Below are 14,337 nucleotides of genomic sequence, written 5' to 3'. Positions count from 1 at the left end.
CAGCAAAAAACAACAACAAACAACCTTTTCAACTCCTGATTTTTAGCCATCAGGAGTGGAGAGAGACACAGACAGCATGGTCCCAGCATGCTTTTTGCCGGTTTTTTTTGTTTGCACATTAGCTGTCAGTTGCAGCCCTGCAGGTAGTAGAACCCAGTGGGAAGAGGGGCGGGACAGAATGATGCAGCCTGAACTGACAGCAAATTTAAATCACTGAGTCTTCTTTTTTTTTTTTTCCCCTCCTTTGGTTTTTTTTTTATTATTATTATTTTTTCTACTCTGCGACAAACTGAAAAGATTCTAGCACACGTTAAATTAACAACCCTGCTTCTTCTGTTTTTTTCCCTCCTTTCTGCTTCCAGGATAATTAAAAGAGAAACCTGTAAAGGCAACATTCCTTCAAGCGAGTTGGTGCTGCAACGTGCTGGTGAGACAAATTTTAATTTTTTTTCCCCTTTCCCTGTCTTTTCTTTTCCTTTTTCGGAGCTGAAAGCTTTTGTATATCTAATGCAGTCATAAGTGAGGTCCCCCTGCTGTGGGGAGTTAGAATGTAATGAAAAGGTGTAATTGCTTGATATCTGACCTTATCGTATTACTTAAAATGGGTAATAACCGTATTCGTGCCTGTCTTCATGAAGCTTTCTCTCTGCTGGGCAAATAGTCAATTCACAGAAGCAGTGCTGTGACTGTCGCACTATGATAATGGGGACTAGGTTGTTTTTTGGTTACCATTCCACACTCCTGTCAGAAAGAATACTTGAGTTGTTTGGGGTTTTTTAATTGCCTGAAGCACTGATGTTAAGGGGGAGTCTTATAAGGCTTGGATATCAGTCTGGCTGTTCAGCTGTTTACTAGGCAGACAGGAACTGCCACAGTGAAACTTTCTAAATATATATATATGTATATATATATATATATATTCATTCTTCAGCTTGGTTTTACTGGGGTCAGAATATATGGGATAGGTTGTTAAGTGCTATGGAAAGTTCTTTCTAGGCATTAGGTTGGTCATCTGTTACGTGAGGGGAGGGGGAAAGTTCAGCTGTCATTTCTTAGCAGTAGTTGCTGTTAGTGAAGCTAAAAAGTTTTACACAGAATGCCTATGTTGCCTTTGTTAAAGAATGAGTTTGATTCTGTCGAGAGTTGCAGAATGTGTCAATGACAATTATTAGATTTGTGTTGTGCACCTTCAAATACTCCTGCTTTCTAATGTCTTTCTGACCTTATCGAGCAGTGAACATAAGCAGCATTAAAAAAAAAGTCAGATCACTCGCTTGTCATATCACATTTTTGTATGACTTTCAGAGCCTGATCCTGCCAAGTTCTGAGTACCTGCAACCCCTACTAAAGTCAATAAGGAAGCTGAGCTTGTGGACTGTCTTACAGAAGGCTGTTTAACGCTGCCTCACAGAGGTTTTTTTGGTGGGGGTGGGGGGAAGCAGTACAAAATCTGAAACTGAGACCCCCTTCCAAAAAAAACTACCAGGAGGAGAGGCCCAGGGTGGGATTGGAGAATGAGCCCGCACAGCACTTGCCCCACAGGGACAGCTCTTGTCCCCTGGGGCTGGGGCTGGGGCTGGGCCCAGGTCCCCGCTCCAGGCATTGTGATCTGGTGCATGGGGTCACGGCAACACTCAGGTTTATGGTCGCAATGCCACTCACTCAAATTTTGTCATGACTGAGGGGCGGGTGGGCCAAATCTGAGCGGCGCTGCACACCCGTGTACCCAGTTGCATCGCCACTTGGTTTCGGTACCGTCTCGAACAGGGGATGATGAGCAAACTGCCCCTCCCCCACAAAGTGGCCTACACCCGCCTAAACTTGATCAAGTGGTTGTTTCATTTTCAAATTAATATTATTATTAATGATATATATTAGCTGTTTATGCCCTTAGGGCCTGATCCTGCCAACTCTTATTCACATGAGTAACCCCACTGAAGTCAATGGGGCTAACTGAATGAGTCAGAATTACTCACGTGACTAAATATTTACAGAATTGAGCTTGGCCACCTGGAAGAATGCTTTCTTATGTTTACATAGGCTGAGAATTTCAGAGGAGTAAAAGGGAGTTAGGCTCCCAAATCCCATTGAACTTCAATGAGATTTAAGCCCCTAACTCTGTTGGGCTCCTTTGAAAACCACAACCTTAATCAATAAAGTACTGGAGCCATCCATTATTTACTTTGAAATTAATCAGCTCCATAGTGATACATCAGAGCTCCCCCGTTTTTAATCTACTTTTCCAAGTCTGCATTATAACCAAAGAATCTGGAGACCAAGTCAGGCTAAGCAGTGATCAGAGAAGTTAAGCACTAAGTCTCTTTAGAAAACCTGGTTAGAGGAGGAGAAGAGGTGATGGTGGCTGTGCTATATGCTAATTTACATTGCTTTGTGGTCTAAGGAATTTTACTTGTGCAGGTGATAGGGTTAAGGTGCATTGGTTGGTGTTAGCAGTTCTACCACAGACACTTTGTTACTGTGTGTATTTCAATCACACTTTAAAACTTTCTTCCTTTAGAATATTTTGCTGTAGAAAATTTATACCACTCGTGTGGAGAATTGTGCTATTTTGTATGAAATTAGATCGCTATCGCTCCTGTGTCTTATTTCTGCATCCAATAGCCCTGTCCCCAAAGTGCTAAGGTCTGCAAGGGCCCCCAAAAGTCTCCCTTTGTCCCCTGTAATCCTAACTTCCCATCCATTAGAGGAGAAAAGTATTGAATTCAATATTCTTGCTATGAAAATAAATTTGTGTTCACCGAATATAAACTTCCAGTTAGAAGCATATCTGAGATAATATGAGTAAATTGTAGTCTGTTGACATTACACTATACAGTTATAGGCCCCGATTCTGTCTGATAAAATAGTTCCTTTACACTGTTCCAGTGGTGTAAAGGCGATTAAACGATCTTCATAACATACCCCTATTATAGATGGATTCTCCAGGTGGCATAGAACCATCAAGGGTCTACACTATCTCCTTCCTTGTCCAACACAGGAACAGAGCATGGCAGAGTTTGGGCCATAATCTCTAAAAATGATCCAGATCACTGTACTTTTTTAAAAAAAGTTCTTGATGAAAACATGAACTTTCTCTTTAAATGTGGTCATCTAAATAAAACAAATTGTATAATGCTGCCAATTATTTTAATACTTCCCTATACAAACCCATACAGCTTTAGGAAATACCTAGTTGAATTAAAACTGATCTCTATAAAAAAAAATTCACAGATTCCTAGGTGTTAAAGGACCTTTGCGATAGTCTAGTTTGACCTCTTGCCTAACATAAGCCATAGTCCTTCCTATCAATAACATCGAAATAAGAAAACACCAGGCTATGAAAAAGCAAATCTGTGAGCTACAATTGTTAAGACTGTAGAAGAGAAACATTGCTGTTCTATGTGAAGAACTGTTATCATCACTAGAGCTTTAATAAAAATTGTAAAATTGTAAAATTATAGGTTTCACTATAGAGCCCAGTCATCCATACCGGTAATCAGTCCATAATCCTGCTCATTTAGATGCCAGGAAGTATTATACTTTCCCCTCATTAATAAAATATAAAGGACAGCTCACAGTGATATTATCAAACAGGCTAATTATCAATTAGCTTTCAGGAAAAAACAAGCTTAATCCTGCATTCTTCCCACACCTCCAACTCCCAGTGAAATCAGTGGAAGTTAGAGGTGCTCAAGAAATTTAGAATCAGGCCTACTGTAGCCAAATCCCCAATTCACCATGAACTAAATTGATGTAGGATTCTGTCTGCCCAGTTTTGCAGCTCTCTGTATATATGCCCGTGACTTCACTTGGGATCTGATCTGGCAAAGCACTTAAGCCTATGTATGGGCTTAAGTGCTTGCTGGTTTGGAATCATGCCAGTATCTCTAGCATTGATGGCCTGCTGGTAGCAGTGAGTTTTGTTTCATTCTGATGACTTTTTGGGGACCTGGCTCATAATCCTTGTATGCTTCGGCTTGGAAGTATTGAGGACCTGCCCCCAGCCTGCTGGATGCCTATGGATTTGTGGGAGTTCAGGGCCTCTATATTGCCTCTGGTCCCACTTTTGCCATGCCTTCTCTTCCCCTGTCCCTAGTGGTAGTGGTCCCCAAAAACTCAAGAGGGGCCTCTAAGGAAGATCCTAGGTCTTCACAGAACTAGAAGGTGGAGAACACAGTGTGTCCTGCCCACCCATTCTTCCCCATGGCCTTCCAAGTCACAATCTCTCCACCTATGCAGACCATGGATGGTGGAGCATTCTTTGGTAGGGGGCAGCACCACAGAGCTCGGTGCGTAACCCACACCCCCTTGGCTCTCAGTCCCTCTCTAGCAGTGGCTGAGCCACATAGAGAGGTTCATGAGCCTCCTACAACCTTGGCTAATGGAGCTAGGTCTTTTAGCTCAGGCAGTAGAAGCTCATCCAGATGTAATTCCTGCTGCTGACAATTCACTAAGGGGGCCAGCATCAGGCCTTGTTCATACTAGGAGAGTTGACCCAGTATAGGCATAGTGGTGTCGCTAAACCAGCAGAAATCTCCTGGTTTAGATGCAGGTATATCAGTAAAACTGTACTTATGCTTGTTCAGGGAACCAGCATAAGTTCTGCTGGTATAAATACAGTTTACTTGTCCACACTAGGGCTTTTGCTGGCATAGCTATGTCAATAAAAAATTCCCACCCTTACCCAACATAGCTATAGTAGTATAACCTGACATCAGGAATTATAACATTCAAAAACCAGTAGGAGAACACTTCAATCTCCCTGGTTACTCAATAACAGGCTTAAAAGTGGCAATTCTTCACCAAAAATCTTCAAAAACAGACTCCAACGTGAAATTGCAGAACTGGAATTAATTTGCAAACTGGACACCATCAAATTAGGCCTGAATAAAGACTGGGAGTCGATGGGTCATTACAAAAACTAATTTCCCCATACTAATTTCCCCTTACTGTTACTTACACCTTCTTGTCAACTGTTTGAAATGGGCCACTCTCAAGTGATTTTTCCTCCCTTGGTATTCTACTGTTAATTGAATTGTCTTGTGAGACTGACCCCCCGCCCCAGTTGGTAAGGCAACTCCCATCTTTTAATATACTATGTATATTGTATATATATATACCTACTACTGAATTTTCCACTCCATGAATCTGATGAAGTGTGTTCTAGCCCACGAAAGTTTATGCACAAATAAATTTGTTAGTCTCCAAGGTGCCACAAGGACTCCTCGTTGTTTTTGCTGATACAGACTAACACGGCTACCACTCTGAAAAGTATAACCTTGAAGTGTAGACCAGATGTTTTACATACACAGAGGAAGAGTTCATACATTGAGATCCCCTCCATGTGCAGTGGATGAGTGGGAACCAGTCCCACTCACTGAATTTTTAAGTAAACTGTGATTGGAAAAAAAAATATGAAGAAACAAAAGTTTTCCAAAGGACTTTACCCTTACATGTCTTACACCAGAAATAGATGGCAGGGTAAGGGTAAGTCCAATGGTGCTGTTTTTGTGCAAACCAAACTACTGATTCTCACCTAAATTCTTTGCAGTCACTTCAGAAGAGTCATGGCTTGTGTGAAACAAGCGTTTATTTCTGTCTCAAAGTTTTTCTTCAGCACCCTCCACAGTACTGCACGTGCAGAGAAAAACATCCCAGACTTTAAAATCTGCTGACTTTTCTGATAAGTCTATTTTAATGTTATCTCTTCTATCACACTACTGTACTAACTGGCATCACACATTCACAGCAAAGTCCTGCATGGCATTTTTTAACCATAGAGATTACAAAAACGCACTGCTTCACTGGCAGATTCACGTTGCCACAAAATTGTATTTGTTAATGGAGCTGTGAAAATACATTGCACCTGCCATCTCTTAGCTCAGGGATTTTATATACGGCTAAGAAGAATTTAAGAATGCCTGCAAAATGGGGTTTGGTTGTATCGGCTTAGCTTTAGAGGGAAGAGTGCTCTATAAAATTCTTACCCATAATTGGACACAGCTGACAGCCTTACTTAACTGGTGCTCACGAATGAATGAACAATGAACATATTCTGCCTCTTCTCACCCCAGAAGAATGGCCATTCCAGATCAGATGCCAGATGTTAACGCTATTGTGCATAGCCTTGTTGTAACTGCAGGTGAGACAAATGTGAAGCATTTAGGGACATTTGCTAGTCTGCAGATTTAAAAAAATAATCATGCATGGCATTCTAAAGAAATACATATATTATTCCACATGCTGCATGCAACACACAACTTTCAAATGTGGGCTATTCTATAGGTGTATACTCATGCAATAAATGTTCTATTCTACTGTTGTATTTTTATGCCACAAATTGTACTGGATTCTACTGGGTGCTGCTTCCATTGAAGTCATTGACAAAACTCTACTGGCTTCAGTGATATTAGGATTGGACCAACTGTCCAAAGTTCAGGAACCTAATCAAGCTATCAAAGCTTAGACTCAGTGACGACATAACTTTTCCTCCCTCTGATTTAAGTCCTGACTTAGGGCTTGATCCAGATCAATAGGAGCCATTCAGCTGATTTCAATGGGCTGTGGTGTCATTCTAGTAAAAAGCAGCAATAATTGCACAGGCTGTGATCCAGCAAAGCAGAACTAGATGGCAGGATAGTCATATGCTTAACATTATAGCACGTGAATAGTCCCATTGGCATGAATGGGAGTACACACATGCTTAAAGTTAAACAAGCATGTAAGTGTTTTGCTGGATCCATAGCTTCTCATTCCATGTCCTCTCTTAAGCAAAATAACTGGTGGAATTCAGAGATGGCCCAAACATAAGCCCTGAGCAGCCATAAATTTTGGTGAAGTTTGGACCTATGTCCAGGTTTTGTGGCTGGCTTATAATTCTGTAAGCCCCAATTTCAGCAAAACGCTCATATCCATGCTTAAAACTTTAACTTTAACATCAGGAGAATTACTCACATATGTAAAATTAAGCATGTACTTTCCTAGACTGGGGCCAAAAAATCCAAGGATTCCACCACCCCCATAAATTCTGGGGAAGTTAGGATCTGGTGCTGCACTTCTCTGATCAGTCCCACTTCTGGTTGGAATGTGATTTTAAGAAAATCAATATAATGATCCCAATGCAAATAGGAAAATATTTCTGTTTGTAATCAAAAGTACGTAATTGCATCCCTAGTCAGCAAAACACACAATGCATCCTTAGTTAGAAAATTTGCTTAAAGTGAAGCATGTGCTTATGTGCCTTGCTGAATTGGGGCTGTGATCTTCTGGACTATCCTGCTTTCTTGAAACTTACCCTTGTGGTGATCTGGAGGTTTTTCTGTTCCCATCACACTGCACCTGGTGTTTCCCCAAGTTTCATGCTGTCAGAAGTATGAGGGCCAAATTGAAAATACTGGTGTTTGTGAGTGTGTAATCTTTTCAGTGCAGACTTTGGTCAGTGTGGTTCTGTTCAGAGTAGGTGCATGATAGTAATGATGTCCAGGCATAAGGCCAAATCCTAGAACTGCCCCCAAAGCTGATATGCTCATACTCTGCAACAGTAGCACTAATTCCTATTCTGGCCAACAGCAGCTGAATGCGCTGCTCACCGTGAGGTTTATTCCTGCCAGGAGTGTGTATGAGCTGCATTAGACCTGTGCATTATACCTATAGCTGGATCAGAGAATGTAGCTCATAAATAGGCAGCCTATACTGTCCCCAAGCCCCACATCCAGTTCCAGAATGCCCTTCTGCAGCTCCTACAATAGAGGACCTGTGAAATGGCCTTTCCATGAATTTTTGCGGGGAGCCAAAATAGAGGTGGCCAAGTTCCACCTCACACTCCTCCAACTGGCCACAATTTTTCCGACAGGCACTTATGTGCAGCGCCTGAAAGAATTTGGCCTATTGTGCCCATATTCATCATTCATGTGACACCAGTGAAGTTATATCCTTCAGAGCTAGGGCCAGGGCAGTGAGCTGCAAACATAGGCTGGTGCTTAAAGGATCAGTGGAGATCTCTATTAGCAAGTGAATAAAAACACAGACACACAATGTATTAAACCAAGCAGTAAATGTGTCTAAAAATAAGTTATTACCCCATGTCCAACAACAATTAGTCAAATGGTAAGTATGTATTATTAGTGTGCATTCCAGGTTGGTTACATGGGGGCATGATCCAAGTCTCATTCAAATCAATGGGAGCCTTACCTAAGGGCCCAACCCCACTTCACTGTGGGTTGGACTCGGGCCCTAGGAGTGGCCAGATCTTCAGCTGCTGTAAATCAGCATTGCTTTATTGATCTTAGTGATCATCAGCTGAGGATCTGGACTAGGTTTTATATTTGAATGGCTGGTTAATATTAGACTTGGCTGAATAGTATTCGCTGAGGGCCAGATTAATAGATTTTAAGGGACTATTATGATAATTTAGTCTGACTTTCTGCATAACACACACCATAGAATTTCACCCAGTAATTCCTGCATGAAGTCCATAACTTATGGCCGAGCTGGAACATATATTTTAGAAAGACATCCAGTCTTCATTTAAAGACTTCAAATGGTGGAGAGTCCACCACATCCTTTACTCACATAAAGTGGCACTTTATTCCACAAGTAGTCTTGTGGAGTGAGGCACTAGTAAATGTGACTTAGGGATCAGGATCAGGGCCGGAAAAATATCTCAGATTGATAGTATTTTAGTGATTCTCTCAGATCTAATTAGTGACCCAGAGTGATCCGGACATTGTCTCTATATCAGAAAATCCCAATTTTGCAGGCAAGTGGCCCTAATAAATCTGTTTCCTAGAAAGTAGGAAATATTTTGACATTGCTATCTCCCCCTTTCTTTGGATAACATCATAATTTCTGCAGGCTTCTGGTGTATTAACCCATAAAATGTCTTCCCTTAGGAAGTCATAGAAGCCCCATTGCTTGAGACGTTTATTCAGGCAAATATTCAGTACTGCTCATATCCTTCATTGGCAAGGTGATGGATGAGATAAGGCAATAGATCTCTCTCATACATAAAGATCACCTGAACACTATCCCAAACTTGAACCAAACTTTCTGATTTTTTTAATGGTGGGATAACATGCTTTTGTTCTGTACTTCCTGAGTTTGTCTCGGCACAACAGTGAAAATACAGAGGCTATTCTCACTATACATCCAACCAGGTTCAAACCTCAAAGTACTAAAAACCTCTTATAAGTCTCTCTCTCAACACTTCTGGTTTCACAGAATCGTGGGAAGTAGAGATGGAAAAAAATCTGTGAGGTTAGCTACTGTAGCCCATCATCCATCTTGTATGGTAACAACCCTGGTAATAGAGTAACAGCCGTGTTAGTCTGTAGCTCATGAAAGCTTATGCTCAAATAAATTAGTTAGTCTCTAAGGTGCCACAAGTACTCCTTTTCTTTTGCAACCCTGGTAATGGCTACTAATGGCTTATTTGGTCTATATTTCCGTTTATACATGTGTTTCTCATAATACAAGAATGGGGGACATTCAATGGTATTGAAAGTCAGCAAATTTAAAATTGATTAAAGCAAATAATTTTCACACAATTCATATTTAATCTGTGGGACTCAAGCCTGGGAGCTCATCAGAATTTTAAAAAAATGATTGATTCACTGACTTCTAATTTATAGTCAAGCATGGTCTATTGAGCAGAAGGCTGGGAGCTAGGATCCAGGCTCTCACACTGAGTCCTTCTGTGTACTTGGATAACACACTTACCCTTTCTACCTCAGTTTCCCCCTCTGTAAAATGTGAATGAGAATGCCTACTTATCTACCTCCCAGGGACATGTGAGAAATAATCATGGAATCATAGAAGATAAGGCTCGGAAGAGACCTCAGGAGGTCATCTGGGCCAACCCCCTGCTCAAAGCAGGACCAATCCCCAACTAAATCATCCCAGCCAGGGTTTTGTCAAGCCTGACCTTAAAAACCTCTAAGGAAGGAGATTCCACCACCTCCCTAGGTAACCCATTCCAGTGCTTCCACCCTCCTAGTGAAACAGTGTTTCCTAATATCCAATTTAGACCTCCCCAGCTGCAACTTGAGACCTTTTCTCCTTGTTCTGTCATCTGCCACTGCTGAGAGCAGCTTAGCTCCAACCTCTGAGGACTCCCCCTTCAGGTAGTTGAAGGCTGCTATCAAATCCCTCCTCACTCTTTTCTTCTGCAGACTAAACAAGCCCAGTTCCTTCAGCCTCTCCTCGTAAGTCATGTACCCCAGCCCCCTAATAATTTTCATTGCCCTCTGCTGGACTCTCTCCAATTTGTCCACATCCTTTCTGTAGTGGGGGGCCCAAAACTGGACACAGTACTCCAGATGTGGCCTCACCAGTGCTGAATAGAGGGGAATAATCAATTCCCTCGATCTGCTGTCAACACTCCTACTAATGGAGCCCAATATGCCGTTAGCCTTCTTGGCAAGAAGGGCACACTGTTGACTCATATCCAGCTTCTCCTCCACTGTAATTCTTTTCTGCAGAACTGCCACTTAGCCAGTTGGTCCCCACCCTGTAGCAGTGCCTGGGATTCTTCTATTGTAAGTGCAGGACTCTGCACTTGTCCTTGTTGAACCTCATCAGATGTCTTTTGGCCCGATCCTCCAATTTGTCTAGGTCACTCTGGACATATCCAGCATATCTACCTCTCCCCCGAGCTTAGTGACATCTGAGAACTTGCTGAGGGTGCAATCCATCCCATCATCCAGATAATTAACAAAGATGTTGAACAAAACCAGCCTTGGGGCACTCCGATTGATAGCAGCTGCCATCTAGACATTGAGTCATTGATCACTATCCATTGAGCCCAATGATCTAGCCAGCTTTCTGTCCACCTTATAATCCATTCATCCAATCCACACTTCTTTAACTTGCTGGCAAGAATACTGTGGGGGACCGTATCAAAAGCTTTGCTAAAGTCAAGGTATATCATGTCCACCGCATTCCCTATATCCACAGAGCCAGTTATCTCATCATAGAAGGCAATCAGGTTAGTCAGGCATGACTTGCCCTTGGTGAATCCATGTTGATTGTTCTCATCACCTTCCTCTGCCCCAAGTGCTTCAAAATGGATTCTTTGAGAACCTGTTCCATGATTTTTCCAGGGACTGAGGTGTGGCTGTAGTTCCCTAGGTTCTCCTTCTTCCCTTTCTTAAAGATGCGTGCTATATTTGCCTTTTTCCAGTAGTATGGGACCTCCCCCGATCGCCACAAGTTTTCAGAGATAATGGCCAATGGCTCTGCAATCACATCAGCTAACTCCCTCAGCACCCTCGGATGCATTGCATCTGGACCCATGGACTTGTGCATGTTCAGCTTTTCCAAACCTGTTCTTTCACCACTGAGAGCTGCTCACCTTCTCCCCATACTGTGCTGCCCAGTGCAGCAGTCGGGGAGCTGACCTTGTCTGTGAAGACCGAGGCAAAAAAAAAAAAAAAGCATTGAGTACTTCAGCTTTTCCACATCATCTGTCACTAGGTTGCCTCCCCCATTCAGTAAGGGGCCCACACTTTCCCTGACCTTCTTCTTGTTGATAACATACCTGTAGAAACCCTTCTTGTTACACTTCACATCCCTTGCTAGCTGCAACACCAACTGTGCTTTGGCCTTCCTGATTACACCCCTGCATGCTCAAGCAATATTTTTATACTCCTCTCATCTGTCCAAGTTTCCACTTCTTGTAAGCTTCCTTTTTGTGTTTAAACTCACCAAATAGTTCTCTGTTAAGCCAAGCTGGTTGCCTGCCATATTTGCTATTCTTTCTGCACATTGGGATGATTTATTCCTGCGCCCTTGATACGGTTTCTTTACAATACAGCCAGCTCTCCTGGACTCCTTTCCCCCGCATATTAGCCTCCCAGGGGATCCTACCCATCAGTTCTCTGATGGAGTCAAAGTCCAGGATCCATATTGTAATTAATGTTTGTAAAGTGTTTTGAAGATGAAAAGCATGGTGTACCCACAGAGTATTGTTAATATGCCATCATAAGGAATTATTAATCAACCTCGATGGCTGCATTCTTCTAATAGCTGTGGGCAGTTATTGTGTCCATTATCCTGCAAGCTTTTCTGTGTTGACAAACCCCAGTGGGTTTCACATGGGTGCCTGGCTACTCCCACACAGAACAGCATGCGGGATTGGGGCCTTCACTGTTGTTTAACTCTAAAGAGAGTTTGAAATAAGCCTGCTGAAGTTCTTATGGGAGCTCTTAACCATAACTTTCATCCCTTGCCAGTCCTAGTATGCTTGGAAGTTTAAAAGAGGACAGGGGACATAGTTAGAAATTTATGAGAACAAAGATAGTGGATTAAATTTTCAGAAGTGAATGTCCCAATTTGTTCATGCCTGACCTAAACAAACAGAAACTCCAATATATGTGCATGAACCCACCCTTTTTTCAAGTAAATCCTCATATGCATGAGCAATTTGGGTTTGGAACGCATTCATCAGTCTGTGCATACGCAAAAAACATGTGAATGTGTGACTTTTGAAAACTGTGTACTTTAAAAACTGTTGGATCTGCCCTCTTGACAGCTTGATTCAGTCTTTTTTAAAAAAACATTGTGAGTCTTCATATTTCCAGAATCCCCCAAAACTGATTAACTAGTCAATAGATCTACTTATCTGAAGTAATAGTGGCTCAGGTCTCATTGCATATGCAGGAGGTCCAATTTAGGGGAAAGTTATTTCTGGCAATGCAGTAGTCAGAATCATGAATGCACATTGGCTAATAATGCTGCTTTATTTTTAGTTTTTCTGAGTGGATATGGCAGTTCATGTTCCCACATTATTTTAGCAAATGAACATTGCAGACTTACCAATAAGTGATGCATTGATGAAAACATTGGGCCCTCAGTAACTTCCTCCATATCCCCCGCTTCTCTCTTTTGGTCTTCCTCCTTTGCTCTTCTGAAGTTGATGTTTCCTCTCAGCACTGTTCTCCATACAGGTTCTTTCTTGAAAGTCCCTTCTGCCAGCTGGACCCTTTACTTTTTTCCCTCCTAAGGGACAAATGTGCTCCTAGTGTAAATGGGTAAAACTCCATTGAAGTCAATGGAGTGGATCCCATTTACACCTGTAGAGAATTTGCCTCTATGATTCTCTACCAGGCCTCATGCAGTTTAAAATCATTCAGTGTTGGTTCCGGTGCATCTGTTAGACTGTAAAACACTCTTCATCTCCTATGGAGGATAGCCTTATCGTGAGAGCTGTGTGGGAAATGGTTTCCCCTTCTTGTGAAAATGTTTGAGATTTCAAAAAGTTTTCTGTTCCACATTGTAATGAAACCAAGATTTACCAAAAAATTTCATGAAAAAGAGAGGAACCCCCCGCCCCCCGGATAACTGACAGCCTGGTGCTTAAGGTCTTCACCTGGGATGTGGGACACGCAGCTTCAAATCACTGCTCTATCTGATTTAGAGAAGGGACTTGAGCCCAGGTCTCCCACATCCCTGGTAAGTGTTCTAATCACTGGACTTTAGAGTCAGTCTCTCTGGCCCAATTAACACATAATTATTTATAGAAAGTGGAACAACTCCAACAGGAGAGACCCACCCAAGAACATCCTTCCTGTAGCCTGCTGCTCAGGCACCCATCTGAATCAGGTAAAACAGGGAATTAAACCTGGGTCTCCCCCTCACAAGGTGAGTGCCCCTAATCACCATATTATTGGCTTTTCTGAAGTGGATGGCTCGCTGTCTGTCTGACTGCCTCTCCTCTCTCTCTCTCTTTCCCCCTGCCTGAGAAACCTTCCCTAAGACAATGTTGTCAAAACTGTGCCTTTCTCATGACAATTTTCAGTTTCAATGAATTGGCATTTCCTGAGGGAAAAAATTGTTCCATCAAAAAATTCTCAATCAACTTGAATTGGCACTCAAGCCAAAACTAGAGCTGAAAAAGCAGTAGAAACACTCATCATGGGACAATCTTGCATTGGCCAGGAGATACATTATAGTATCTAACAGGAGTTCTCCATCTTCATCTTCTGTGATCAAGTACAAGTATAAATTAGTACCATTTTGATAGTGACCTCTTCAGCTTCTTTCAGTACAGACTTCTTCAGGATCCCATATAGTGTGGATCGCTTATTCCACGTTTCTCTTTGAAGAAGAAATCTGCTGATGTGTCAGAGATTAAATGAGTTACTCATGATAAATTGTGCTTCATGGCTCTGTATAGCACTGAAAATTATGCATTTTACGCTATCTTGTAAAATAACCATTTATCTAAGAAAACATATTGATTGCTTTCAGCTTCATATGAAAACTATCCTGGGCTGTGAATCTTAATTTAGCAAGCTGTTGACAGACAGGAAGGAAAAAGAGACGACGACTAACAATGAT

The 14,337-nt window shown here is 42.0% G+C and overlaps 1 protein-coding gene across 1 annotated transcript in view; it reads left to right on the top strand.

The window, feature by feature from the left end:
• The first annotated feature begins 220 nt into the window (after positions 1 to 220).
• CELF2 (CUGBP Elav-like family member 2) overlaps positions 221 to 14,337 on the top strand; it is a 694,215-nt gene continuing 680,098 nt past the window's right edge. The window contains exon 1 of the mRNA XM_074942653.1: positions 221 to 427. The gene's annotated coding sequence lies outside the window, so the exon portion shown is untranslated. The remainder of the gene's footprint in view (positions 428 to 14,337) is intronic.

The sequence above is a fragment of the Natator depressus genome, chromosome 1, assembly GCF_965152275.1.
Source record: "Natator depressus isolate rNatDep1 chromosome 1, rNatDep2.hap1, whole genome shotgun sequence".
In the NCBI taxonomy this organism is placed as follows: Eukaryota; Metazoa; Chordata; order Testudines; family Cheloniidae; genus Natator; species Natator depressus.
This window is presented reverse-complemented; position numbering and strand designations above follow the sequence as displayed.